This window comes from Pseudophryne corroboree, chromosome 6 (assembly GCF_028390025.1).
Source record: "Pseudophryne corroboree isolate aPseCor3 chromosome 6, aPseCor3.hap2, whole genome shotgun sequence".
Lineage (NCBI taxonomy): Eukaryota > Metazoa > Chordata > Amphibia > Anura > Myobatrachidae > Pseudophryne > Pseudophryne corroboree.
The window spans coordinates 806,859,487-806,887,340 of record NC_086449.1 but is presented as its reverse complement, the minus strand read 5'-3'; the positions used below and the strand labels follow the sequence as shown (position 1 = coordinate 806,887,340).

At 46.1% G+C, this 27,854-nt stretch overlaps 1 protein-coding gene across 3 annotated transcripts in view; it reads left to right on the top strand.

Annotated features, from left to right (window-relative positions):
* CHRM2 (cholinergic receptor muscarinic 2) overlaps window positions 1–27,854 on the top strand; it is a 367,212-nt gene that overhangs the window by 100,282 nt on the left and 239,076 nt on the right. For 2 of the 3 annotated variants that reach the window (XM_063929001.1, XM_063929002.1), the window contains exon 1: window positions 2,294–2,894. The exons of the other annotated variant lie outside the window; for it this stretch is intronic. The gene's annotated coding sequence lies outside the window, so the exon portion shown is untranslated. Of the gene's footprint in view, window positions 1–2,293; window positions 2,895–27,854 lie in introns of those variants that run through there. 3 annotated transcript variants of the gene reach the window in all.

Here is a 27,854-nt window from a genome sequence, read left to right as displayed (position 1 = left end):
AGAGAGATACATACTGCAGGAGAGGGAGAGAGAGAAGGTGGGGGGACAGGAGAGAGATTCATACAGTAGGAGAGGGAGAGAGAGAAGCTGGGGGGACAGGAGGGAGATACAAACAGTAGGAGATGGAGAAAGAGAAGGTGGGGGGAGAGAAGAGAGATACATACAGCAGGAGAGGGAGAGAGAGAAGGTGGGGGGACAGGAGAGAGAAACATACAGCAGGAGATGGAGAGAGAGATGGAGGGAGGAGAGAAGAGAGATACATACAGCAGGAGAGGCAGAGAGAGAAGGTGGGGGGACAGGAGGGAGATACATACAGTAGGAGATGGAGAGAGAGATGGTGGGGTGAAGAGGAGAGAGATACATACAGGAGGAGAGGGAGAGAGAGAAGGTGGGGGTACCGAATAGAGATACATACAGTAAGAGAGGGAGAGAGAGAAGGTGGGGGGACAGGAGAGAGATACTTACAGTAGGAGAGGGAGAGAGAAAAGGTGTGGGGACAGGAGAGAGATACATACAGCAGGAGATGGAGAGAGAGATGGAGGGAGGAGAAAAGAGAGATACAGGCAGCAGGAGAGGGAGAGAGAGAAGGTGGGGGGGCAGGAGAGAGATACAGGCAGTAGGAGAGGGAGAGAGAGAAGGTGGGGGGAGAGGAGAGAGATACAGGCAGTAGGAGAGGGAGAGAGAGAAGGTGGGGGGAGAGGAGAGAGATACATACAGTAGGAGAGGGAGAGAGATAAGGTGGGGGGACAAGAGGGAGAGAGAGATAGAATGTGTGGGACAGGAGGGAGACACATCTAGTAGGAGAGGGGGAGAGAGAGAAGGTGGGGGGACAGGAAAGAGATTCATACAATAGGATAGGGAGAGAGAAGGTCGGGGGACAGGAGAGAGATACATACAGGAGAGGGAGAGAGAGAAGGTGGGGGGACAGGAGAGAGATACATACAGGAGAGGGAGAGAGAGAAGGTGGGGGGACAGGAGAGAGATACAGGCAGTAGGAGAGGGAGAGAAGGAGGGGGGGACAGGCGAGAGGTACAGGCAGTAGGAGAGGGAGAGAGAGAAGGTGGGGGGACAGGAGAGAGATACATACAGGAGAGGGAGAGAGAGAAGGTGGGGGGACAGGAGAGAGATACATACAGTAGGAGAGGGAGAGAGAGAAGGTGGGGGACAGGAGAGGAGAGAGATACATACAGCAGGAGAGGGAGAGAGAGAAGGTGGGGGGACAAGAGGGAGATACATACAGTAGGAGAGGGAGAGAGAGAAGGTGGTGGGGGGATGCAGTCAATATACCGACTGTTGAGATCCCGGCGTCCAGGAGACCGACGCCAGAATCCCAACAGCCGCTGAAATACCGACACATGGCATCCTGACAAATGCTCAGTATTTCAACTCGGTTGGTGGGTCCACGCCCACCGACCGAGTGGGAATAGAACCTGTGGTGAGTGAAGCGAACCAATGGGTCTGATGTGTGGCGAGCAAATCAAACCCATGAGGGGATTCGCTGTCGGGATTCCGCCAGTCGGGATACCGCTGACAGTATAGTGACACCCAGCATCCCGTCCAGTGGGGCGATAGGAAACAGATATATAGTAGAAAGATGCAGAAAAAGTAAGAGAGAGACAGAGAGACTTTCACACGGGAAAGTGAGAGTTCATGTTAGTGGTGAGAGAGAGAGAGAGAGACAGACGGGGGTGGGGGGGGGGGGTAGGAGAGGAATAAGAGAATAGTGAATGAGAGTGAGGGGGGGACTAAAATGACAAAAAAGAAATGGAAATAGATATTAGAAGGAAATAAGTGAGAGAGAGGGGTAACGAGAGAGAGAGAGAGAGAGAGAGGGAGAGGGAATGGGAGGTAGGAGAGGAATAGAGAAAGAGTGAATGAGAGTGAGAGTGGTGGTAAATAAAAGAGAGAAAAAGGAGATTCAAATAAATTTTAGAAGGCAATAGGGGAGAGGGAGAAGTAGAGATAGAGAAAGAAAAAAAAAGAGAGAAACAGGAGAAAGAGAAGAGAAAGAGGAATAGTGTAAGAATAGGCAGAAGTGGGAGTAAGAGGGATGGATAAAACAAAAAGCAGAGGAGCATAATGATGAGAATGACACAGAAAGAGAGATGAGAGAGAGAGAGAGAGAGAGAGATAGCGAGAGAGAGAGAGAGAGAGAGAGAGAGAGAGATAGGGAGAGAGCGAGAGAGAGAGATAGGGAGAGAGAGATAGGGAGAGAGAGAGAGAGAGAGAGAGAGAGAGAGTCATTTGCTATTCAGCCAGAGCCACCAAATCAGGGAGCAGTGCTGATCTCATTGGAGGAACAGCACATTCAACAGCAAGTAATCCTGTCATAGTGTAAGAGAATTGTAAATGCTCTGTTCCCAGACAGCCTGCCCATTGCAGCTCATCGGACATACATCATTGCCACCAAGGCAGCCAGGAGCTGGGGATGCTAAACACCCAGCCCCTGCCCAGCAGCCCTGAGCCTGTACCTGCAGAGGTGGCAGCTGCCCCCTCCTTACCTTGCACATCAGATGGATGAATTACTCCTAACCACCTCCTCATTTCTCCCAGATAGCCATCAGTGAAGCCTGACACAGACAGCACCAAGCCCTGTCCCTCCACACACATTGCATTGCCTGAGAGCACATTAAGTTGGCAGTGCCCTGGCAGAGGCGTGTCTGAGTATTGCCAGCAGGGATGTGACAGGGAGAAGAATCCATCAGCCAGGATAATGCCACCTCTCTGACGCCTCTCGCAGTCCTCCCTTTGCCAGTGTTTCTGCATTACTCCTGCTCCTGGGAAGACAAGATGGGAGAGGGAGACAGACACCTCTGCTCTGTGCTATGACTGGGTGCCCGCTGCATCAACAGCATCTCACTGGGGAGCCCAACTTGCTGCAAACTCTTTCCCAGGTAGGCATGCGTCTCCAATTCTTGTTTACCCTGCACCGCATAGCCAGGCATTAAATCCCCTGTCCTCGCAGCCTGCAGAGATAATTGGGACTAGTTGCAGTCAGTGGCACCCTGTGCTGCTGGGGGGAGAAGGTGCTGCTGTAGCAGACTGATATAGAACCGCCAGATGCTCTCTCTCTCTCTCTCTCTCTCTCTCTCCGAGCAGCAGTGCAGAAATCCAGGGAATTCTGTAGTCATTTGTCATCCACCCAAGGCAAACACTCCTCTATTATTTCATGGCAGTCCAGTCCAAATGACAAACCACCTTTTGCATTGCAGCTGTTTAACACTTTCGCCTACCCCCACTCAACTGGTGTGAAGTGTCAGCTCTGTGGTCGCTGGGCTTGGTGGGTCCCAGGTGCCTAGACATGTGCTGCTGATTCTGGGGCTCAGGATGTGGCTGGATTTCTGTTCTGAATCCACGGCCACAGGGCACCAACAAATAGCCTTTCATACGGTGCTGATGGGGTTAATTCTCTTTTTGTTCCCTTATCATATCTAGCAATTCATTGTTTTGCAAGATGCACCTCTGACCTTCGCTTCCATCCTACCCGATATTTTCCTGCATGTTCCTGTCTCTGTGGATTCTAAATATTTTTGCACCCCCCCCCCCCCCATTGTTTCCCGTTCGTACCCCCACTTACTATTTTTTATTTCCTGTGTCAGCCACCCTTCCCTATTCTCTTGCTCTCTTCATCTGCCCCTCTTTGTCCTTTTTCTCCATCCCACCCCTCCTCGACGCTCTCCCTAATCTTGCAAAAACATTTTTGCTGATGGTGACTTTATAAGGACAAGTAGGTTAAACCCATTACCCAAAGAACCTCTATTTCATCCAAGCCCCTCTCAGCCTCCCCATTAGAGAGAAGTTAGGGGGAGAGCGGAGGGGAGTCAAGCAACTCCGAGCTATGGCCAGGGGATCTCACACACACATTAATGTATGGACAATTACCTTGGGGTGTTGATCTCCTAATTAAAGGGATGAAAAAAAGCTTCAAACCACATCCAAGTCCATGAATGATTTATACGTGGGGAGCGGATCTCTTTAACATTACTGATCAGGAGCATTAGCTGATGATCTCTTTATACTTGAGGGATTATTTTGTTTTCAGCCAGGGAAGACACCTTAAACGTGAGCAAATTGAAAGCATTAAGGGATTAATCTTGGCAGCCTTTGATCTTTTTTTTTTTTTTTTTTTTTTTGCCGTTTGCATAATGTCCCTCCCGGCCAGACTGAGCCATGCGCACGGTAATGGCAGAGACATTGGCTCAGGTCACTAGTTGCTGTCCTGTGTACACGTACAGATAATGTCAGCATCGCTCAGTGACTCTAAGATAATTGGCATGTGCAAAAACTCATGGGTCATTTTTTTTTATGGATGCTGATAAACCTGGGGGCGTAAGAATGTGTACAGCTGTGGCAGGGTCTGGGGAAGGGAGTGGGGGGGATTGTTTCAGTCTGGGCTTCTGGTAGTCACCCCCTTTATCCTCAACTGTAATACTATTCTCAGTTGCCCAAACAAAATGCTGTAAATTGCAAAATATACAGTTATTAAATATCTATCTATCTATCTATCTAGCTCATATCTATATATAGATATATAGATATGTCAATCTATATATCTATCTCTAGTCTCTGTCATAGATAGTCTCTGTCATCTATCTATCTATCTATCTATCTATCTATCTATCTATCTATCTATCAATCATCTATTTATCTATTTATTTATTTATCTCATATATATGTCTGTGCATTTATCTATCTGTCACAAATCTATCTACCTATCACATATCTATCTATCTATCTATCTATCTATCTATCTATCTATCTATCTATCTATCTATCTATCTATCTATCGTCTATTACATATACATGTCTGTCCATTGATTGATCGCTCTATCTATCTATCTATCTATCTATCTATCTATCTATCTATCTATCTATCTATCTATCTATCTATCTATCTCATATACATGTCTGTACATTGATCTATCTATCTATCTATCTATCTATCTATCTATCTATCTATCTATCTATCTATCTATCTATCTATCTATCTCATATACATGTCTGTACATTGATCTATCTATCTATCTATCTATCTATTTATCTCATATACATGTCTTTACATCGATCTATCTATCTATATATACATGTCTTTACATCGATCTATCTATCTATCTATCTATCTATCTATCTATCTATCTATCTATCTATCTCATATACATGTCTGTACATTGATCTATCTATCTATCTATCTATCTATCTATCTATCTATCTATTTATCTCATATACATGTCTTTACATCGATCTATCTATCTATATATACGTCTTTACATCGATCTATCTATCTATCTATCTATCTATCTATCTATCTATCTATCTATCTATCTATCTATCTATCTATCTATCTATCTATCTATCTCATATACCTGTCTTTACATTGATCTATCTATCTATCTATCTATCTATCTATCTATCTATCTATCTATCTATCTATCTATCTATCTATCTATCTATCTATCTATCTATCTATCTATCTATCTATCTCATATACATGTCTTTACATTGATCTATCTATCTATCTATCTATCTATCTATCTATCTATCTATCTATCTATCTATCTATGACAAATGACACATTAAACCTTATTAGCATAATGCCTATTTACCTGAATGCCTGATCTCCTGGTCCCTATATAATTACAGATAAAGTTCTGTATGGTATTCATTGTAGCCAGTAAACTTTCTGCACTTGCAGATGTACAGGATCTTTGCTGTACAGAACCAGTCTCAGTTGGTTTGCATTATTGTAAAGATGTTTGTAAAGAGAACTGAATCCAATAATTTGTCTATTACAGTATTTGACCTTGTATTGTGCTGCAATATTTGGGAATGCTATCCTTAGGCTTCTGCATAGAGTCACATGTATACTGTATCTTGGCAGTATCTGTGCTTACCACTGGTCCCCACTTAGTGCAGAGCTCAATGAAAACGGTTTTCGTTATTTTACCACTTCCTTTTCTAATTGTTTGAAATATGTGTTGCACTCCGATATGGTAACGTTATGTCTCATGTCTGCGTTTGTCATCTCTTTGTTGGACATTTTTTTCTATAGTCATATAAAAAAAAAACTGCTGATAAAAATATATCAAATGTATTTTCTTTCCTGTGACTCCAAACACTACTTTGCGCCAATATATAACTAAAATGTAAATATTGGATGAATTATTGCAGCTTTGTGAAACTTATCCAGCCAGTTACACCATGGGCCACTGACATGAGCAAAAAGCAAAGAAGAAGGTGTTTTAATTCAGATTTATCAAGCCTTAGAGAGTGATAAAGTGAACGGAGATAAAGTACCAACCAAACATCTCCTGTCATTTTTCAAATACAGCCTGTAACCTGACAGTTAGGAGCTGGTTGGTTGGTACTTTATCACCATGCTATCTATCACTCTCCAAGGCTTGATAAATCTGGGCATAGATTTTAATAGACTAGCAAATACCTCACTTCCCGTGGTCCATAAAGGGTCTTATGTTGCCTGCCCTTGGCCATATATCCAATTGATATTTCTGCTCTGGTATCAGTATTGTTTTCCATACCTTATGGAATAGTTAAAACTGCTTATACTATCACCAGGAGTTCTTGGTATACAGGTAACATGGTCGTAGTTGGGTGAGTTATATTGATGATATATTTAGTTAACCCTTGGATATCGTCCATGGGTTCCAGCGACGAAGCAGACGATGAAACAAGAACACTGTCTGGTTTAGAATAAAGCAATACAATTAGAATCAAAACACAATTTTGCAGAAAGTTCTTGTGTAGTGAATGAGCTGCTGTGTAATGTATCGTGCTTCTACAGCACAGTTTGCTACCACCGTGTCAAAATCAACAGTGAGGAATCATACAGTTATGATGTGGATATGTGAATCCCAAATATAATTACTGCAGAGCCGTGTAGCCATTAACATAAAGGCAGGCTTGTTTTTCAGGCAGCATGCTTTTATGATCTACATGTTAATGTCCATCCTTTTGTTGTTGCGGTGGATGAAGCCATGTAACAAATCATACCAGGTTTTCAGTATGACTCAACGGTCAAGTAAAAAAATGGTAATCATTCTTAATATCTGTCCAGCTGGATTAGTGATTGTATCAAGGAGCGTTGCTTAAGAAGGAACAGCCTTTTCTACAGTCCTCGCTCGTAAGGGTAAGAGGGAGACGTAATACATTTTATTGCTGTGTGTATATAAAAGGCAGTACACTATAAATACAACATGAGAGAAAATCGTTGGGGAGAGTTAGTTTATACACGGGAAATATTCTACAGTGTTTGTTCTCTAAAAGGCCAAAACAACGCACTGCAGGAAGAACCCCATGTGCAAATGGTAGAGTGCAGTCAACAAGTAGAGAAGTTTGGGAGGGATATTCACGCGTCGCATCCTGTGCAGACAGTGCACGACGATAATGCATTTCTCTGCAGAACGTCCTATCAGCAGTGTACCGTATCTGCAGATTTATGAAGTCAGTAGCGTGTGCCAAGCTGGATCCGACTCAAGACACTCAACAAATTAATACTGTAATGGCTCTCAGGCAAAACATTCTGAACTCCATGGCCGCTATCAGTCTGGATCTCGTTCTCTTTGAAAAACAAAAACGGTTCCATTCAAACAAAGTTGCTGCGCTGTCTCCAGGGGCTTTGAACCACCGAGAGAGGTGTTAGATCTAACTTGGTAAACCACCAGGCAAGAATTGATGGGGGTTCGGATAGCAAACTCTTTATGTTTCTTTTGCGTTGCTTGCTTAGTTATTGCTCATTTATAATATTCATTTGCATTTTGCTGCAGTGCCGGTTATAGTGGGATTATTCATTTTGATAATGAATAAGTAGGGTAATAGTCAGGCTTGTACGTGCCCAGGATTAGTTGGGCTACAGTGTAGTCCTGCTGTGTACAGTGTAGTCCAAGCTGCTGACTCTAGGGATGACCATCGACCATCAATGATTCAAAATCATTGATGGTTTATGGTCAATGTTGAATAGTTTTGCCATCGATGGGAGAGAACCAGATGGTTTCTCACCATCGATGGTATAGAACCACCTGATGTTCTTCCCCAATCCCCCTACAGAGTGCAGAGACACGGTGCAATATCTCCACCCTCTGACTCCTGCGAATCCCTGCCCCCAGCTTCTGATTGCCCATTGGGCCAGTCAGTGAAAATACCGGGATGACCATCGGGTTGTGTAATCATTGATGGTCATCTATTGCATAGTATGCAACCATAGAAGGAAACATGCTATTTCTCCATCGATGTAAACCATCGATAGTAGGCACACAAATGGACATCCCTAGCTGACTCTCAGCCGGTTTGCAGAGTGGATTTTCTATGTTATTGCACTGTGCATATTCCTTAACTGAGCATACGCATGTATGTGTAATGGGGGTGGAACGAGGTGTAACTACTGTAGGCTATAATGTTTTCATGTAAGCAAAGTTTAGAGAAGGCATGTTGGCGGTACAATGGGCTGCAGAGATTTGGATATGTAGGGGTGAGGGGCCTGGACTGCACAACTTAAATAAACATAATGAGATGTGCTACCATGCTGAGACTTATAGTACCACACACACAAAAAGAATCTAGTTTCACTCTCCCAATATTACTAATAATTGTAATAAACTCTGCAATTTAACATCGAGTAAAATTGAGGTTATTTGCATAATTTTGGCCAAAAATATGGGCCTACCCACGGCGTCCAGGTAACCTCATCATCAGGTAGGTCTTTAACATTCTAAGCACGCAATGCGGGGGCGCATAAGGACAATTTGCGTTCAACTCCGCATGAGTCCATATATGGAAATGGGAGGAGCCAATTCAAAACATTGAATGGGAATTTTTTCTTACACCATATCACGGTCTTTGCTTTATTTGTCATTTTAAAATAGTTTCGGTTTGTGACACAATCACTAGGGGTCTTATATTTATCACAGACTGTGTTATGATTGGGATGTAATAATTACAACCTTTGCAAAAAAGTGATGAACATTTTATCTAGAGTGTGTGGTGACGCTTTTACACCTACTGTCATGTGGGCTGCTTGTGCACACTTGTTACAGTATATCCTCTTTTTCTTTTATGCATTAATGAAAATTACTGCAATTATTGTTGGGGCTCTGAAAAAGACTCTGTCCCGTCCAATGCCTAGAAGCAAAGTCATTTCTACTGCTATCACTCCGCTTCGAGGTCAGGACCTGTTTCGCAAACTATGCATGCGCAGACGTCAGTCTGTGAATGCATCAGTGAGGACTGATGGAAAGAGGGATTGGGAAGATCCCTCTCCGTGAAAATATATCAGCTGCCGGTGCCAAGCTTCTGAAATCTTTGCATTCCGTACTTTGGTAAATCCAACAGGTCCCACGGAAACATATGTTTTTGCCGGACATAAAGAGGCAGTGGCACATATGGGAGATACCTCCTTCTTACCTCCTGAGGATGCTCAGGTTTGCTGAAATGTAACTTTAAGAAATATTCCCCTAGGACTCCATTAAGCTTAAAGGCTAGTACTGTATATTCCTGAATACATAGCTATATATAGCCTAATAATGGTGGTCATTATGACCCGATTGCACGCTGCAGTTTTTCGCAGCGTAGCGATCGGGTCAGAACCGCGCATGCACCTACGCCGCAGTGCGCCGGGGCATGGCCACCCGTCGCTGTGCAACGATCGCCTCTGCCTGATTGACAGGCAGAGGCTATCGATGGGCGGTAGGGGGTGAAAGGGCGGTGTTCGGCCACCGTTTCGTGGGCTCGGTCCGGCCAACGCGTGTCCGGACCGTGCGGGGTGCGGCCCGCAGCGGCTGCGTGACGTAGCTAAAGCTGCACAGGTTGGGAGCTACTCTTGAAGTGCGAAGGCATCGCCGCTGTGCGATGCCTTTGCACTTCTGCGGGAGGAGGGGGGGCACTGACAAGCGGGGCGGACTAGCCCTGTGCTGGTCGTCCCCCCGCATGTCTGTTCATGATCGCAGCTCTGCTAAATTTAGCACAGCTACGATCAACTCGGAATGACCCCCAATGTGTCAGTAAATACAAATGTTTGCCAACAGTTTTTTTTTAAAAAGCTCAGTTTAAAAAACAGAGGGTTTGCAATTGTCGGCAGCTACAGTAAATTATTATTCACACCTGTCTTAAATCCACTTTCGACATCAATTAGCATCTTCTTGAGTCACTGATTGCAGGAAAGGCTCTCGTTACAAGGACTTTACTTGCTACTAAACTATCTCGTCTCTCCCTAAACACGTAAAGACAGGAAATTGTGTGTCGGTGACAGCAGCAGCTACAGATTAAAGGCACTTGGAGGATTTGTAGACAAACATGAAACAATTTGAATTCAGAAAATGCAGAAATAATACCAGTCAGAAATGGCACCTTTGCTTCATCTTGTCACTCCATCCGTTCTCAGAGACCTTCAGTGATGTCTTCTTGGATACCTTTATCCCACCGACCAGCGTTTTCTTCTCTCAATTTGGGAATTTCAAGGCTCAAACTGCATTTTGGAACAGCTATTAAATCTGCCTTTGAATCCCAGGATTTTTCCCTACAAGAGCTCGATATATATTGTTCTTGCTTGATGCTGACAAGGTAGCTGCAAGATATGTCTGATGGCTTAGCAGCCTCCATCTCTCAGAGTCCGCTCCAACAGCGAAGCTTAAGGAGCACCTGCTGCTAAAAATAAATGGAAACATATATAGTTATGAATACTATTTTTTATTAATTACAAACAATTACTATTTTAATGGTTAAGTGGGTTGTACATTCAATTGATGCCCATCCGAAAGGATGTGCCATTCACTTTTCCATGCAGTGGGACGTCGCCTAAGACACGCAGTAAACAGGTGCTGTCGGACAGAAGCCATGCCACCCCCTCGGCGCTAGAGGCATGACTCGAATAAACATTAGGATTTTATTTTCACCATGATAAATACAAAAAAATTATATTACTATTATTTTATTCAGGTTTAGTCTTTAGGTGGTAGGTACACTTTAAAGAGAACCTGTCTGGGTACAACCATTTATGGTCTTGAATTTACTGTATATTCCTGACAATGCAGCCTACCAGTTCATGTGACAGGGGCAGTGACATGATGTGGCGAGGGAGCTAGAGGCAGCAGGAAGCCACAGACTGAGCGTTATATAGTGGGAGGAGCAGGATCCCCCAGCAGCACAGAGTATATCAGGAGATGAGTGATGTGTCAGTGAGGACAGGGCTGCATGTGACAGGGGCAGTGACATGATGTGAGGAGGGGAATGGAGGCAGCAGGAAGCCACAGACTGAGAGTTATATAGTGGGAGGAGCAGGGTCCCCAGCAGCACAGAGTATATCAGGAGATGAGTGATGTGTCAGTAAAGACAGGGCTGCATGTGACAGGGGCAGTGACATGATGTGAGGAGGGGAATGGAGGCAGCAGGAAGCCACAGACTGAGAGTTATATAGTGGGAGGAGCAGGGTCCCCAGCAGCACAGAGTATATCAGGAGATGAGAGATGTGTCAGTGAGGACAGGGCTTCATGTGACAGGGGCAGTGACATGATGTGAGGAGGGGAATGGAGGCAGCAGGAAGCTGAGAGTTGTATACTGTGTAGTACAACAAGCAAGGGCCCCCAGCAGCACATAGTATATCAGGAGGGTCAAAATAAAAAAATAAAGTGATAAATGATTCGCACGGCCTTACTTACAAATGTTACATATTATTGAGGATGTCATTGATAGCAGTAGAATAAAATTAAAGCTGTTGTGTTGGATACAGTATAGAGCTGCATATGTAATTCTGACTTTTATTTATAACTAGGTGATTCATCGCGCCCTACGGGCGCTCTTCACACCGTCGTAAGGGGCTATGCCCTCTTAACCCTTGCACGTCCTTGTGGCATGCAATATTTTTATTATCTGGAGTATTACCGCCAATCAAAATTGTGTGACTGGTCAAATATTGCACGGGCAAAGGGCGTGCGATGGTTAATGGGTCGAAGCCCCTTGCAACTGCGTGAACAGCGCACGCAGGGCCTGATGAATGATGTAGTAGGTGCTGTGGTTGGGGGGGGTGGCGGGTGCGGGGGAGACGCGGATGAGGTCCAGGGGTGCCGCGTGTTTGGGAGGGGCGGTTGCAGGGGTGCCGCAGGTGGGGGAAGGACTGGTGTGGTGGTGTCGCGGGGGGGGGGGGGATGCATGGGTGCCGCAGGTGGGGGTCCAGAGCCACCGTGGGTGGGGGAGGAGCGGTTTGCCGGGGAGTCGCGGGAGGGGCTGGTGCGGTGGGTGGGAGAGGGGCGGGTGCGGGGGTGCTGCAGGTGGGGGAGGGGGTCCAGAGCCACCAAGGGTGCTGGAGGGGGTGTGTGAGGGTTGCCACGGATGGGGCCCGGAGGTACTGCGAATGGGGGAGGGGTGGATAATGCTTCTCCTCCTGGAAGCAGCTAAGCTGCTGTCCTCCCTTTGGCAGTGGCTCTCCCGGAGACTCGCACAGCAGCCAGTCACTATTGTTAGCGCCGGTGTCCCAACGCGCCGCATTACAGGGAAGAAGATGCACTCAATAAACTACAGCTCCCAGCAGCCCTAAGGGCCGGAATGCTCCTGCGCTAAGGGCTGCTGGGAGCTGTAGTTTATTTAGTGTGTCTACTTCCCTGTAATGTGGTGCGTTGGGACACCGGCACTAACAATAGTGACTGGCTGGCAGAACTGACTGATTCACTGAATCAATGTAAGAGGTGAGAGTGCTGTGCAGTGTCAGTGACACTGCACACCCACTGCACTGCACAGCACTGCCACCTTTTACATTGATTCAGCGTCCAGACATTACCCTCCGCGATATCACCCACTCTATCCGTTACATTAACCATCTCGGGGCTTCTAGGCTGGCAGGCCAGGTGCTGTGTTGCGGAGTCAGGGCCTCTTGGGATCTTGGCGCGGCGGTTGTGGCGGTGAGGCACTTCTGTGACATCACGCGCAGAGGAGGCTCTGAGGCTCAGAGAGCCTTCCGCTGCGCCGCTTTCATACACATCTATGCCGGTGGCCGCAGCAGCTTTTGATCCACCTGCGCCGCGGCTAGGGAGTGGGGATTGTTGAAGCCGGAGGGGGTAGGCGGACTGGCAGCAGGACATAGGACGCTGCAGTAAAAGGATTTTTTCCCCCTATCTACAGCACAGAGCCTTGCTGCAGATGCATTACCTTTTTGGCAGGTACAGGACCTTTTTTTTATGGTCTATCCGATTTTTGGCTTTGCAAACTTCCATTGAAAAGTGTAGGAAAAGGGGCGTGGTCACATCACTTTACCCGTGGCCACGCCCCTTTTTGAATTTGCCGCCATTTTTCTGTGTACATTGTTGGAGGGTATGATGCTGCAGATGCGGTGGGCCTATTTTGGGGTGTGGACCTGGAGCTGCAGCTCCATCAGCCCCATTGTTAATCCTGCTCTGGGAACACACAGCAGCCAAAGGGCAGAGCCTTCAATTGGATGTAACCTGTGTGGGAGGGCGTTTCTCACCCAATCAGCTGTGGACTGGGTGTGATAGACCTGCTGCTAACCCAATGAGAGCTCCTAGCCACGCCCAGCATTATACACACAGGCACAGACTGACAGATCTGGGCTATTATATAGGAGATTAATTAATTGTTTCATGCAGTACATTTGATAGAGAAAGTGTAATGACACCAGAAGTGTTTGCTGATGAGTAGATGTTAAGCCTCTCATAGCATCTTGGTAAGTGTGCCGCACGTACGATAGCAGTATTTGTAAGAAGATAATGAGTGTTCGTTTGCATAGGAAATCAATTATAATGTGATAATGTTTTTACCTCTATACTTACAAAGTGTTGCGCTTACACAGCAGGTTACACCATGTCATTGCCAACTGAGATTACAATTATTTAGTATTGCTGCCTGGAACACAGGGATATAAAGTCATTTGTGTGTGGTCAGGAGAAGATCCTGATATCCAGTAAGTGTTGGAAGTGATATATGTGTGTGCAGGTATTGATACTGTAGAGTTATATAGGCACACATCATAAGGTGACCCACACTATGAAACAGTCCTGTTACTTACCCAGTGGTGTTGGAATATTGATAGATAGCAGGTACAGCCGTACTCACTGTTACATGTACACTTGTAATGGAGCGGAGCTCAAACAAAGTGTGAGTTTCATACAGGTCACTAGCCAGTATGCTGCAAATGGGTAGCGGTGCAGGGTGCTGGATAGAAGACTTCTGTTTCCCACCATGCACAAGATGGCTTTCACACATGCTCAGTAGTGATCTCAGTGGCCATTTTGGGAGAAGGTATGATGCCTCCCTGAAGAATAGGAACACTGGGGCAGATGTGTTAAGCCTGGAGAAGTGATAAATCACTGATAAGTGCAAGGTGATAACGCACTAGCCAATCAGCTCCTAACTGCAAATTTACATATTGGAGCTGATTGGCTGGTGCGTTATCACCTTGCACTTATCAGTGATTTATCACTGCCTTCTCACTTCTCCAGGGTTAATACATCTGCCCCACTTGAGTCTGTGCAATAGCGCACTCCTCTTTCAACAGTAAGGAACACAGAGTAACAACTGGAGTAAAAGTAGACAAATCTTGCAAAAACTGCAGTATGTGGTTTTATGGGGGTCATTCCGACGCGATCGCTCGCTGCAGTTTATCGCATCGCAGCGATCGGGTCGGAATTGCGCATGCGCCGGCGCATGCCGGATGGCCGAAGGCCATCGTTCAGTAGCAATCGCCTCTGCCTGATAGACAGGCAGAGGCGGTCGCTGGACGGCGGTGTTAAGCTGCCATTTTGGGGGTATGGTCCGGCCAATGCAGGCATGGCTGGACCGTTGGGGGGGGCGGGCCGCGGCGGCTGCGTGATGGCTCACGCAGCCGCTGCGGCCAGTGGCAGCGACGATCAACTCTCGGCCAGCCGCACGAGCTGCGCTGGGAGTTACTCCACAAATACAAAAGCATCGCCGCTGTGCGATGCTTTTGTATTTGTGCCGGGGGGCCGGACTGACATGCGGGGCGGACTAGCCCTGTGCTGGGCGTCCCCCCGCATGTCAGGGAAGATGATTGTAGCTGTGCTAAATTTAGCACAGCTACGATCAACTCGGAATGACCCCCAATATCTGCAGCAAATCTCATAGGCCTCAACTTATTTAGGTTAAAAAAAGTGGGCATGACCTGTTTTAAAAATACTTGGTTTGGCATATGGTAGGCGTGGTCTGATTTGTCCCAATTTTTTTTTTTTATTAGTCGTAGGTTTATACAAGTGGGCGGGGATTAATAGTACACTGATTGTGGGAATGCCGCTGGTAATCAAGGAATCAGATTGCAGGACGGAGCACGGCAATGCAAAATCCATCCTTCGTATCGCCCCCTTTTGAACGCCCACTACTGGGAACTAGCAAGAGACACGGGGCACAAATCTAGGTAGGCAGCTGGTGCCCTGTAAATGGTATACGCTTGCAATTCAACAATATTGGTCAGCTTCAAGTATCCATTTATAGTGATTCTTTTTTCCAACTAGAATGATCGATAGGTAAAACCTAATTTTGCGTGAAGCAAGTTATGTAATAGTTTGATAACCAAATCATGCTACATACATGTTCCGTTATGACCATTTACACATGCGGAGGAAGAGGAAGCATATGACGAATGTATTAACAAATGCTTTAACACCTAATGAATAGTTTAGTGAATGTTAGCAGGTGGCGCGTCACAGAACAGATTTCTGGGATAAAATATATAGCCTGTGGAGAGTTAATTAAAGTTAGTTTATATATTTCGGCAACGCAGACAAGCTGTTGAACATCAACATTATATCAGATGGGAACATTGTCTATTTAGCGGAATGTCTCTTGAAGTTTGTAAAACAATCCTGCTATTGACAAATGCTTTGGGTAGAGAGATTTGACATAATATTTAAGAATAGAAAGCAGTGGGATAAATATCTTTGTTAGTGTATGTAAGTCACTGTTTCTAACTGGCATAAATGGTACACAATAAATATCAGGTAATATCAACTAATAATACAGTGTGAATGGCATCTAGATAGTATCCTGCTGCCTCCATTCCCCTCCTCACGTCATGTCACTGCCCCTGTCACATGCAGCCTTGTCCTCACTGACACATCACTCATCTCCTGATATACTCTGTGCTGCTGGGGACACTGCTCCTCCCACTATATAACTCTCAGACTGTGGCTTCCTGCTGCCTCCATTCCCTCCTCACATCATGTCACTGCCCCTGCAACATGCAGCCCTGTCCTCACTGACACATCACTCATCTCCTGATATACTCTGTGCTGCTGGGGACCCTGCTCCTCCCACTATATAACTCTCAGTCTGTGGCTTCCTGCTGCCTCCATTCCCCTCCTCACATCATGTCACTGCCCCTGACACATGCAGCCCTGTCATCACTGACACATCACTCATCTCCTGATATACTCTGTGCTGCTGGGGACCCTGCTCCTTCCACTATATAACTCTCAGTCTGTGGCTTCCTGCTGCCTCCATTCCCCTCCTCACATCATGTCACTGCCCCTGTCACATGCAGCCCTGTCTTTACTGACACATCACTCATCTCCTGATATACTCTGTGCTGCTGGGGACACTGCTCCTCCCACTATATAACTCTCAGACTGTGGCTTCCTGCTGCCTCCATTCCCTCCTCACATCATGTCACTGCCCCTGTCACATGCAGCCCTGTCCTCACTAACACATCACTCATCTCCTGATATACTCTGTGCTGCTGGGGACCCTGCTCCTCCCACTATATAACTCTCAGTCTGTGGCTTCCTGCTGCCTCCATTCCCCTCCTCACATCATGTCACTGCCCCTGACACATGCAGCCCTGTCATCACTGACACATCACTCATCTCCTGATATACTCTGTGCTGCTGGGGACCCTGCTCCTTCCACTATATAACTCTCAGTCTGTGGCTTCCTACTGCCTCCATTCCCCTCCTCACATCATGTCACTGCCCCTGTCACATGCAGCCCTGTCCTCACTGGCACATCACTCATCTCCTGATATACTCTGTGCTGCTGTGGACCCTGCTCCTCCCACTATATAACTCTCAGTCTGTGGCTTCCTGCTGCCTCCATTCCCCTCCTCACATCATGTCACTGCCCCTGTCACATGCAGCCCTGTCCTCACTGACATCACTCATCTCCTGATATACTCTGTGCTGCTGGGGACCCTGCTCCTTCCACTATATAACTCTCAGTCTGTGGCTTCCTGTTGCCTCCATTCCCCTCCCCACATCATGTCACTGCCCCTGTCACATGCAGTCTTAGGAGCAATCCTTAGGGGCATACAGTATGTATTATAAATTGTGGTCTGCCCCCTAATATTAAGAATCCTTATCAATGCATATTGTACCTTATAGACATTCTTAAATCGCTTACATGTATTAGTATAAATCACCGCGAACGGGCACAGATAAGAGCCCGTCCTGGTAATCAGGACTCACTTACTGGTCATACGTAATGCAGAAAAAGCCGTGGCGCACAATGGAACCTCCTGCAGCCTAACAGAGAGAGATCGCAAGATTGCTCTCAGGAAAGGCTGCCCTATTGCAGTCAATGGGCTAATGTCTGTAGATGATGTTAGCGTACGCAGGCAAGATCTTGTTAAATATGGCCCCCATAGAAAACTATTGGGACGACTGCTGTGGGGGCTTTATGTATTGTTGCACTTTATGTATTGTTGCACTTTATGTATTGTTGCACTGAGTTGCACTTTATTTTGTCTTTAAGCTCTGGAAGAGAATCCCGGTCTCATTACACCCCTGTTATTAGGTAATTAGGACAAGATGAACAATCCAACAAATATCGAAATAATTAGGAATAGCGCTGCTGGGTTGTGATAACACAATATATCATAGATGAAAATGTATGTATTCGGGTCATGTTGACTGAGTCAGGGCAAATGATTAAGCTGTTACAGTGGGTGGAGATCCCATCAGGGTGTTGTGAATTTTATTAATCCACCATAGTATGGCACACTGCAGGGGGGGGGGGGGGGGGGGGCAGGATGAATCTGCGGCCTCCAGTATCTTCAGTTGAACAGCTTTGGGCCCGTCATGGTACCAGAGTGATGAAATTAATGAATAGTTGCCGCCTTACTACATATATATTTTTTTGCCTTATTTTCTTAATTTTTTTTAATTAAGTGTCCCTGTAACTGAAATACAGTAATAGACATAAATGAAAGCGCCCCTTTAAAAGATCCAATGTCCCCTATTTAATAAAATGTTATAAATGTGCCCTCTTAGGGTCGGTCTCAGAGGTGGGCACTCTTGCGTCTATTGCCGGAGGACCCAGTGTGGTAATATGCAAATGTTAAGGGCCCCATACACTACAACCATATGTCTGAGGCTGAAGTCGGATGTAATTTCCCTTGATCTCCCCCGGGACCTTCCCAGGAGTGATTCCATTACGATTTGGTACTTTTGTGCTATTTTTGCATAAGATATATCGCTGCGATCGATGAAGCCGCTATACATCGCATGCAATATATCGTACGGCATACAATTGTACCGTGAGATATATCTGATGGGCTGGATAGAGGGCTACGGCGGCTGGGAGTGTCCTGAGAATGCCAGTCACACGTCCCTGTGATACATCGCACGTGATATACCACATGCACAAATAACACACTTTTTTCATCCGATTCCACCCAATTCCGATATATCATTAGTGCAGCGCCCAACGACCTAGGGAATCCTATCTGACAGCCACGGGGACGCACATCAGATTGGATACGATCTAAAACACATACGATTGTACACAATTTCATACAATATATCAGACGGATATATCGGAATTGTATGAGATCGTGTAAAATCGTACTAGTGTATGGGGCCCTTTAGATTCAGGCCGCCTAAGACGTCCACTTTCTCACACCCACTTTCCCAATTTTCTGAGGAGCTGAAGAGGGACCTTAGCCAGGGGGTGTGGCCTCATGTCAGCTAGAACACACCCCTCTAGTGGATGATGTTTTGGGTGCAGAGCAGCTGGGTGGGAGTGCTCTCCTCAACTTCACCCTCTTCCCTGGCGGGACACTACAGCCCGCGGGTGGAATAGCGGGAAAGACCCCGAAAAGCTAGACTGTCCTTCCCAAAGCAAGGAAGTTGGGAGGTATGTATTATTGACCTCTTCTTTTTTTTTTTTTTAATGCCTCCATTTACTAAGAAAAAAACCAACAAATCTTCTAACTTCATAGACCCGTGCTCCTGTCTTGATCTGGCGAGGATGACGGCCCAGAAATTGCATATTTATATACATGCTAGGAATCAGTCTCTTTTCTTTAAGAAAATGAATGACCTGAGGCTTTAATAGACTGACCAGGGCCACATTTATCACATAAATAATAATTTCTCTATGGAGAACGGAAATGGCACGCCTCTATACATCCAGCTGGGGAATCCTGTTAGAACACAAGAGGAGGAAAAGCCTCCTACCCTATTACTGTGGCCAGACACCGTCCACGGAGACTACACAGTTCTTCACAATTAATAATATGTGTCATTCCGCTGTCCTTGGGTGGAGAGGACATCTCCCCTCTCCAAGTCACGGAATTCCGCTCTTGGCTCAACACAGATAAATCCCAGCAGAATATTCCCCGACTGCAGAAACTAGTTCAGCCTGTGCTTCTGCTTGTTCTCAAGAGGCTTCTGTAGCAGAACATACTCCAGTAGTAGCAGCTGTGACAAGGTCCTTTCCGTGTGTGTGTGTGTGTGTGTGTGTGTGTGTGTGTGTGTGTGTGTGTGTGTGTGTGTGTTGCTATATCGGCAAGGCTCTGTATTTTACAGCAGCCATTTGAATACAAAGAAACAGAACCCATAATTGCAATTAGAAAAAATATTTTAACCTTCGTATGTGCGACTTGTTCCGCAATATTTATCGCAAGACCAGTTGTCTACATACAGGTGGTCATTCTGAGTTGATCGCTAGCTGCCTTTGTTTTCAGCGCAGCGATCAGGCTAAAAAATGGCAGTTCTGCGCATGCATATGCGGCGCAATGCGCACACGCGATGTACGGGCACAACGAACGATGAAGGTTTGCACAGGGTCTAGCGATGCATTTCAGTCGCACTGCTTGCCGCAGAGTGACTTGAAGTGGGCGTTTCTAGGTGGCAACTGACCGTTTTCAGGGAGTGTTTGGAAAAACGCAGGTGTGCCAGGGGATAAGTGAACGCTGGGCGGTCGTGTGACGTCAAATCCGGAACTGAATAGTCTGAAGTGAACGCAAGCGCTGAGTAGGTTTTGAGCTACTCTGAAACTACACAAAATTTTTTGCAGGAGTTCTGCGATAAAAACGTTCGCACTTCTGCTATGCTAAAATACACTCCCAGTGGGCGGCGGAATAGCATTTGCACGGCTGCAAAAAACTGCTAGCGAGCGATCAACTCGGAATGACGTGTCGTGTTTTGGTTTTAGTTTTGGCCAAACCACCCTCAAGTGTTTTGGTTCGGATTCAATACAAAAATCGATCATCATTGCTAAAAATTGACACAGAATTTGAATTAAAACCTGAAATTCAGATTTAAAATCCGAATTCCGAATCGCAGTAAGATTCGAACCTGGAATCAGTTTGTATCGGGCCTCTTTTGGGATCCGGACTGAGTTCTGGTTCGGTTCGCATCCACAAAATTTGGATGGATTCTCATTTCTGGAGAACCAAACCACACATCTCTAATCAAAAGCTACATTTGGGGGGACAAAAACACTGGGGGTCATTCCGAGTTGTTCGCTCGTTATATTTTTCTCGCAACTGAGCGATTAGTCGCTAATGCGCATGCGCAATGTACGCAGTGCGACTGCGCCAAGTAAATTTGCTATGCAGTTAGGTATTTTACTCACGGCATTACGAGGTTTTTTCTTCGTTCTGGTGATCGTAATGTGATTGACAGGAAGTGGGTGTTTCTGGGCGGAAACTGGCCGTTTTATGGGTGTGTGCGAAAAAACGCTACCGTTTCTGGGAAAAACGCGGGAGTGGCTGGAGAAACGGGGGAGTGTCTGGTCGAACGCTGGGTGTGTTTGTGACGTCAAACCAGGAACGAAACTGACTGAACTGATCGCAGTTGCCGAGTAAGTATCGAGCTACTCAGAAACTGCTAAGAAATTTCTATTCGCAATTTTGCTAATCTTTCGTTCGCAATTTTGATAAGCTAAGATTCACTCCCAGTAGGCGGCGGCTTAGCGTGTGCAAAGCTGCTAAAAGCAGCTAGCGAGCGAACAACTCGGAATGAGGGCCACTATAATAAACACTATGATAATGAAATCCACTCACTAAACAGGGTCCTATAGTAGGGGTTTCAGAGGCAGGGCTACCATCAGGAATTGTGAGGCCTGGGACTAACAAAAGAGACAGGGCCCCTCCCCCCCAAAATAATAAGATTTTGCCACACCACTCCACACCTACAGTATGTGATGTCATATGTTGTGATATTACATATAGGTGGAGTGTTGCAACTTACAGGAATGGTTCACAGAGAGCTGATGCAGATTTGAAGGCTTGTGTTAAGAAGTCTTCACTCTGCAGCTCTACAGGTATTGGTAGTGAGAGCCTGGGGTGGGCCCACCTCTCTGTAAGGGCATGGGACACCAGTCCCTAGAGTCCCCCCCTGGTGGCTGCCCTGTTCAGAGGCGTTGCACACAACAGGGAAATCTAGGCTTATGCAAACGATTCGTTATTTGGGTATTTCTCCATGGCTGTAATAATACTCATTACCCAATACCTAACTTACATTGAATATATATAAATAATCAAATATCATTGCTATAGTCTCATTGAGGTTTCCAGGATGCAGAAATCTAAATCTAAACTTATAGCAGCCAGATGTTTGTGTGACAACCAGTTTATTGGGGCTGTGGTTTCTTGTTGAAGGTGTGAAAATGACAGTGATATTATAGGACCTAATGTGTTCATCATGATTAAATTAAGTAATCAACTCGCTGCGAGTTGCGATGAGGAAAACATAATTACCGGAGCAATTCAGCATTGCTCCGGTGTGGGGGAAGCTGCTTCGAAAAACATCTGCCCCTGCCATCAATAAAATCAATAAATAGCAGTGATACTTACCACTGTGCTGGCCTTCTGCACACGTGTGACCTGAGGATATGCATACGCACAGCCAAAGGTCGCATGGTGAGGAGGCGGCGGAGGGATTTGGTAACCCCTGACCTCCTCACCATATGAAGGATTTGAGATCTGGGAATAAACGATACCTGAAGATAAATATTATCTATCGGGCCCCTAATGATGAATGAGCCTGTTACTTAAAAACATGCAGATATGCTATTTCCACGTGTGTAATGGACATATAAGGGATGATGAAGAGGTCCCTACTGTATAAGTTTTAATACCAATATTTTTTTTTTATTTTTTTGGCCAAATTTTTTTCTTGGATTCTGTGTGCGGGATGTACTATCAGTGATCATGAACCATCGCCGGTCATCGCAACGATGCTAATTGCATAGTATCGCTGATGCTCCTGTGAAGAGGGTTTGCTGTGGCCTCCGTCACCTCCCAGCACCGGATGATGACTTGTTCTGGGAGTTCCTGGGCTCCATCTCCCTGCAGCCAGAAGGAGATATTTCTGTGATGCGGGGGAGGAAGAGGCGGGGGATCCTGGAGCAGGACACAGGTGAGAGGGTGTCGGCAAGAGCAGTGAGTGGGGCAACTGCGGCGGATTGCGGAAGGAAGCCAATAGGCTTCAATAGGGTATCGCCATAAATAGATAGTGATACCCTCCGCGGCGAAATATGGGCGGCTGGGTCTTAGTACATTTGAAAATGCGGTCTGGAGTAGGGTTTTTTCTGTGCATCAATACTTCCAATGTTCAATGTACCTCATGCGCAGTTTCTTGTGAGAGTAGGGTGGGGCTTCAGGGGAGGGGAACCCACAAGCCCTTTAACAGCCACACCCCATTTACTTCTGCACTGCCAATGGATGAACGCTTATTTTATAATATTCTGATTTTGATTTAGTCTTATTACTATTACTTTGACTCATTTTCTGGTGAATCACAGTTATATTAATATTAAAGATTGGTGCAGTCTATTCAGGAATGTTAGTATAATAGTATAATCATTACTCTCTTCCCAGCGTTCGCAGAGGTCTATTAATCTTTCATTATTTTTGTTAGCAAAAGAATTATTGCCATGAAAGGTATTTTATTTTTTGTTGAAGTCCCTTAAAGCAAAGGAGCCGTTTTCTAATAATACATAACGATTAAATAGGAGAAGGAAAACTGGAACAAATTCTAAAGATCGCATTTGTCAGTCTGGAAGTTTCTTGGAGGATAAATGAACAACTCCCTTACACACCAGGTTATTAATTTTTTCTCTTAAATCATTTTTTTCCTCCCCTCTTTCCGCTACCTTATAAACGGGTCTCCATTTCTTTTCGGACTCCCAAGAGGTCCATATTTATTAGAATTATGAAATTCTTCCAGCCAATCCCTGTTTGTTTGTTTTTACTAGAAAAAGTTTACAACTTATAGGCCCTCATTCCAAGTTGATCGCTAGCTGCTTTCGTTTGCAGCGCGGCGATTACTTGAAAAAGCGGCACTTCTGCGCATGCGTACGGGCCATAGTACGCATGCGCGAAGTACTTTCACACACAACTATGTAGTTTTACACAAGGTCGAGCAACGCTTTTCAGTCGCTGTATTGAACGGTGAGTGATTGACAGGAAGTGGGAGTCTCTGGGTGGTAACTGACCGTTTACAGGGAGTGTGCTGAAAAACGCAGGCGTGCCTGATAAAAACGCAGGAGTGGCTGTAGAAATGGGGGAGTGGCTGGCTGAACGCAGGGTGTGTTTGTGACGTCAAACCAGGAACTAAACAGTCTGCAGTGATCGCAAGGTAGGAGTAAGTTTCGAGCTGCTCAGAAACTGCATGAAAATCCTTGCAAGCGGTAAGACTATTCTTATCTCTGATTGCTGGTGATACCAAGGAGCTGAGCACCCCTTCACCCTGGAGGATTCACTGGGCAAAAGAAAACAGGATGTGTGCTACAACAAAATGGCTGCCGCTCTCTAGGCCATTGACAGCTACATGAGTGACTGTACCCTTAAGGATGTGTGCTGATTTACTGGGGATGTGTGTTCCATTGCAGGTGATGTGTTATGAATTGCATGAACTTGGTGGAAGGGAAAGAGTTAGCGCAGGTAATTAATGATATTTGAAAATAGTAGCATGCCACATATTTTAATGCGCAGACACACCTGTGGTAAAACATCTTGTGTTTATGGGCTAAAGAGCAGACCTATTGGCCATCTGTGAAGGCTCTTTCTGTTGCCATTGCAGATTTATTGTTATATGACAACTGTGAATGGTTTGCTAACTTAAACCTTAAGCATAACGGTGTGCGATGTGGGGGGCGTGGCTTGTCATAAGGGTCATGGTGCTGCAAAAGAGGCAGTGGGTGGGGGCTCGGCTAAGCGTTCATGTTAAATTGCCAACATTGTAAAGCAGTGACCATGGCTACGATGCCGCAATTGAGCGCGAATCACGACATCAACCCCCCCTGGAGTCCGGAGCACCAGCCAATTTTCGGGAGCCTCCCGGCTGTTCCGGGAGAGTATGTAAGTAAGTCTTAAACACTTGATGCAAAACCAAGTCTCCTGTCACGTTTGCACCTTACTCCCATTATGTTCCCCTCTTTGTGACCCTGATCTTGCCACAATGAAAAAGTGTCGCCTGGTGATTTGGCGCCTGGCTGAGCGGATCATAACCGTGCCTAATATGCAACGGCATGCAAATAGTGAATTTCGTGAGGTAACAGTTGTGTATAATTATATTTTCATAAGTACACAGTTAAGAAATCAGTTTTGAGTCCTTTAAAAATCATTTTCAGTATTAGTGTAAGTGCACACACGTCTGAGATAGGCTTTGCTGAATATTATAGCCCTATAAAATCATGCTTGCTGTACAGCATTTAAATGATCATTTGATGAGCGAGTGGCGCTACAGTATTCCATAGCTGGCAGTGGATAATAACTCTGAGATGCAGGGAATGAAAGCTAAAATGGATAATGTCCATGTGTTTTACCAAACATTTAGTTTAAAAAAAAAAAACTACATTAAAAATAAGGTATGAGATCCTGAAATGACCGCAGATCCTATACAACTATAGTGCTGTATGTGTTGCCCATTGTAGAAGAATTACACAAGGGAAGCCATTTTTATGAAGCCTTGGTCATCTTCCCCCGAGTCGTCTTAGAAATAAACTATATTTGGAGCAAGCGCGAGACACAAATATCTGTCCTTCAGTCAGGGGCGTTTCTAGAGAGGAGGAGGCCTATGTGCAGTGTCCGTCTGGGCCTCCTCCTCTCTAGCTTGCGGCAGCGCTGTGACTTCCTGGTGGACCCTAGTGCTGTACCTGAGTTTAGAGCACATGCGTGGATCTCCGGGAAAATGGCGCGATAGCCATTTTTCCAGAGATTTTTCCTACTGTGCTTGCACGAAACACCGGGAAAATGACGCTTTGCCATTTTCCCAGTTATTTCTGCAGCACTGCTGCTGCGCCGCAGGACTCTGAGGGTAAGTATGAAAAATAATGGGTGCAGGGTGTGCGGTGTTGGCCCCCCTTGGACATCGGGGGCCAACGTGCACCGCACACACTGCACCCATTATAAATACGCCAGTGCCTTCATTCCACACAATGTATTAGAGCAGGAGTATGAAAGAAGGACATTTCTACATGAAATGAATCAAGCCTTGGAGTGAGATAAAGTGGAAAGAGATATAGTACCAGCCAATCAGCTCCTAACTGTCATGTTACAGGCTGTGCTTGAAAAATAACAGCTAGAAGCGGATTGGTTGCCAGTTTATCTCTCTCCACTTTAACTCTCTCCAAGGCTTGATTTAACATCTCCCCCTATGGCGTGATTTAACTGTGTCAGTTCTAAAATCTGTTGCTGGTGATTACAGCTGTGTTTCAGAATAACCCTATTAGATATTACATATTAGACATTCAAAGTATCCAAAGGATAGGTATCACATTGCACCAAACTGGCCATTAAGGGCAGTGGCAAACGCAGGATTTTGAAAGGGGAGGTTCCAAATAATTGGGTATACCATCGCCAATGGCTTACAAACTCGCCCACCATCAACTTACCCAGCCCTCCGCCACTAATTGCATCTCAGTCCAATGCCGCCAATGCCCACTGCCTGCCTGCTCATCATACTTGTGATATATTGTACATTTTTATAGAAAAAAAAATTATTGTTTGGGAAGGGAGTGGGAGGAGGACATGAATGCAATTTTGTTGTCCAGGGCTTCCATTAACTTAATGGAAAAGGGTCTGAATGGGTTAAAAAATGTTAAAAAAAATGCGTGAGGTCCCCCCTCCTAAGTATAACCAGCCTCGGGCTCTTTGAGCCGATCCTGGTTGTTTAAATACTGGGGGGAAAATTGGACAGGGGTTCCACGTATTTAGACAACCAGCACCGGGCTCTTAGTCCGGTCCTGGTTCCAAAAATACTGGGGGGCAAAAGATGTAGGGGTCCCCTGTATTTTTAAAACCAGCACCGGTCTCCACTAGCCAGGGACATAATGCCACAGCCGGGGGACACATTTATGTAGGTCCCTGCGGCCGTGGCATTACCCCCCCAACTAGTCACCCCTGGCCGGGGTTCCCTGGAGGAGTGGGGACCCCTTTTAATCAAGGGGTCCCCCCTCCAGGCACCCAAGGGCCAGGGGTGAAGCCCGAGGTTGTCCCCAGCACCCCCGGGCAGTGGGTGCCGGGCTGATAGCCATAAGTGTGTTAAAAAAAGAATATTGTTTTTTGTTGTGGAACTACAAGGCCTAGCAAGCCTCCCCCGCTTGCTGGTACTTGGAGAACCTCAAGTACCAGCATGCGAGGAAATAATGGGCCCGCTGGTACCTGTAGTTCTACAACAACAAAAAAAACCAAATAACAACAGAACACACACACCGTGAAAGTAAAAATTTATTAAAACACACTTACACACTCACACATACTTACCTACATCCCACGCCGGTCATGTCCACTTGTCCATGTAGAATCCAATAGGGGTACCTGTAAAAATGAGAGAGATTACTTACCTATATCCCACGCCAATCACGTCCACTTGTCCAGTAGACTCCAACAGGGCCGATACCTGTAAAAATGACAATATTTACAAACTTTGTTCTTGAGCAATACACAGGAGGGGGAAGAGAGAGAGAGAGAGAGAGAGAGACCATGATCATTACCCCCATTACTGGCAGCATAACCATTCCCCCCCCCCCCCTCCCCTACACAGACAAACAGCACACACAGGAAGCATGATCATTCCCACCAGCACCACCACGCATAGATAGTCAGCAGGGACGCTCACTCATGTATCAGTATAATGCAGAGCCAGCGTACCCCCCCCCCCTTCCCCCCAGGTTCCTGCACTCATTGCTGGCCACTGGCGGCGTCCGATGACCGCATCAGTTATTATGCAGAGCCTGCATGCCCCCCCGTTTCCCTCACCCATGCTGGACGCGGCGCCGGCATCGTTTATTATGCAGACCCGGGCGGGGCGGCGCACCCCACCTCTCTCTCTAGCCCCCCCACCCCCGCTTCCCCGGTCCCGCACTCACCGCTAGCCTCAGCATACAGCGATCACGATCCATCCTGGTCCGGGTCCCCGCTGACTGCGACGCTGGAGTCCGCTCACTCAGTCCCGTGGCACGGCGCTGGCTGCTTGCAGGGAGTGACTCAGCCTGAGAGGAGCTGCTGCAGCTCCCCCTACATGCAGTAGCCAGCTGCCTCTCAGTGTGCAGCTGCGCAGAGGGAGACACTGACTGCCCGCGATGTAGATTAAAAATAAATAAATTAAACAGCTGTTCGATAGATCGGCGGCTTGGGGGGGGGGGGTTTGGGTACAAGGAAA